At 24.5% G+C, this 2928-nt stretch overlaps 2 long non-coding RNA genes across 6 annotated transcripts in view; one reads left to right on the forward strand and one right to left on the reverse strand.

The window, feature by feature from the left end:
- The window catches only part of LOC105134773 (uncharacterized), a 20084-nt gene that overhangs the window by 7576 nt on the left and 9580 nt on the right, over positions 1-2928 (forward strand). The window lies entirely within an intron of this gene.
- The window catches only part of LOC105134774 (uncharacterized), a 25642-nt gene that overhangs the window by 1382 nt on the left and 21332 nt on the right, over positions 1-2928 (reverse strand). The window lies entirely within an intron of this gene.

A 2928-nucleotide genomic window follows, 5' to 3' on the forward strand; every position in this document is an offset into this window, starting at 1 on the left:
GTGTCTATATATATATATAATTGCGTGGTGTGATTGAAATTACAAGTGCTATTTTTACTAGTATGAGCGCAACTTGGTAACGTTATCTGTAATATATTGTTTGAATACTTGCTTCAAGAAAAAGAAAATAATCCAAAATGCCTATTTAAAGTATGTAGAAGCTCCCGAGTTCTTGTTACTCTTTTTTATCTTCACCACCTCACGTCTCTCTTGCTACCGTTAACATAAAAGTTGTAGTTTATTATATGTTGTTGACTTTCCTATCCATTATTTATCAATTCCTTTTTCTGCCTTGATTAATCAATATTTATTAACATATTTGCAGTAATTTATTTAATAGGAAAATCAGGTTAAAAGGATAACTTATTTGAAACTAAACAAATTTTATTACATAAAATTAAAAGGGCTGGGGATTGGCCCATGCAGGCTACTTTAATTTGTATTGTTTGGTAATATGATTTAATCTGTTATTTGAATTGTTTTCGTGTTTTTTTTTTTTTATTATTTTGAAGTAAAAATAAAAAATTATTTTAATGTATTTCTAGTTAAAAAATATATTTACATCTACCAGGCATCATAACTATAATAAATTCACTGCTTCAATTCAATTTCATGATCTATAATAATTTGTCCTATTTTTACCCTCTTCCATTTTAGTTTTTATACACACACACATTGTTTTTTTTTTTAATATTTGGTTGAAATGCGTTAGGAAAAAAAAAACTTACCATTTTATTTAAGTTATTATTGAATTTTGTCATTGTTATTAAATAATTTTATGAGTTTTTGTTAACAATTATATAGCTGATAATAATTATTTTATGGGATTTGTTTATATATTTCTATCATGAATCGATAAAAATCGTTAAGAGTTTTTTTTAAAATATATACCTAATATGCCAAAAAAATATATTTATTAAAAAAATTCCCCAGTATAAATATTTAAATACTATTTTATTTTGAAAAAACCTATTGTTATTTTTACTTAAATATGGTGTTTATGTTTAAAAAACATGTTTTTGTTAAAATAATAAAAAAATGCATTATTTAAAAAGTATATTTCTCCTCAATAATTTTATGCATTTAGGAGTCATGACAGACGTCATCATTTAGACATGGGTTAAACCAATTTAATTTAAGTTAATCTAGAAAATCATCAATTAAATATTTTCTAACATGTTATTAAAATTAGCAACCCTTTAGAAATCTACCTTAGCATATACCAAACTAACTGTAAAGCCCTTTTTAATCCCTCACATTTTCAATATTCTCACATATTGCCTCAACAAGAGATTTCTTATAAAAATTCTAACGACATCATTCATCACCAAGCCTTATCCTACCCGATACCACTTAAACACCTAAAACAATTTTAATATATAATCACAGTACCAATTTTCTCTAGTTTTAGCCTCGTTAAAAAAAATCAAATATTTCAATACATAACAAAAATAATTAAATTCTTTGCAATTCTGATTAAAATGCTCAACACAACACCCAAGTAATTCTAACATCTTTAAAACATCTCAATCAACCTAATTTAGTCAACAATCATCTTAACCACAACAAACTTGGAATTTCGTTCCTACATTTTCCAAAAACATGTAGACTAATTTAGTCAACTTAAGTTAGGTAATTTATCATTTCTTAATTAAAAATTATTTTATTTAACATTAACTTATTTATTTTTAAATCAGAGGTTTACAAAGTAAACTCTCACCCAATTTCATTTAAAACGAGGCCAAGTTATCGAGTAAGCATGTTAACTCGTCAAGCTCAACTAGTTAAATAACCTTGCTGAAATACTCCTATCGACGACATATGAAATCAACTAATAATAACTAAATAGTGGAATCTAACTTCAATTAGGGGTGTTCATTTTGATTTAGTTTGTTTTTTATAAAAAAAAATAACAAAATTAAAATTTAAAAAAGATCAAAACTGATTCAAATCGATCGGTTTTGGTTCGGTTTAGTTTCTTAGGACAAAAACTAGTTTAAACCAGCTTGGCTCGATTTTTCCAGATTTGCTTGTTTTTTTGGTTTGGGTTTGGTTTTTTTGGTTTCAGGCTTATAAAACCAAAACAAAACCAAACCAGTCGGTTTTTTTAAAATTTTAATTAGTTTAATCGATTTTTTTCACTGTTTGGTTTTTTTAATTATTTTTTTTCTTGGTTTAATCAGTTTTTTAATTTTTTTCCCCACCTTTAACTTCAACAAGACCTTTCTTTTAATTCTTCCAAGATCGCTTCACCATTTTTCTTATCCATTTTAAAATAAATCATAGTTATATATTTTTCTTATCCATTTTAAAATAAATCATAATTATATATGTTTGATCTGGTTTAAGGTTCAAGTCGCAAGTTGGGTAAATTAACCTATTATTTTATTAACTTCAATAAGCTAGCCCATTTAAATTCGTATACACACAACATTATAATCTTCCAAATATACAGGAGTTAATGATATTATCAACAATTTACATATCCAAAAGATTTAATTGTAATAAGAGCAGACTCTGAAACTACTAGGATGCGCAGTATTGAGATGAACCTACATAATGATTTAAGAGATAATCATAATCAATTAGAGCATTTTCTTTTGGAAAGTGAATTTCTAGAAAGTGAATTATTTTCTAATGTTTGATAGTATTATGGAAAATGAATTGGAAAACACTTTCCAGTGTTTGGTTATGTTATGGAAAATGAACTGAAAAATAATTTATTTTTTTCAAGTTTATTAAAATAATGAAGAACAAGTCTTACAAATTAAAAAGTTAAATGAGAATAAAATTGAAAAAAAATACAATTTTATAAATTATCTCAGATAAAATAAATAATAATAAACATAATAAAGATTAAATCTAAAAAAAAAAGATGAAGAAATTAAAATAATAATAATTAATATTTCATAAAGTATTTCAAATAAA

The sequence above is a fragment of the Populus euphratica genome, unplaced genomic scaffold (genome assembly GCF_000495115.2).
Source record: "Populus euphratica unplaced genomic scaffold, PopEup_1.0 scaffold120.1, whole genome shotgun sequence".
Classification (NCBI taxonomy): Eukaryota; Viridiplantae; Streptophyta; class Magnoliopsida; order Malpighiales; family Salicaceae; genus Populus; species Populus euphratica.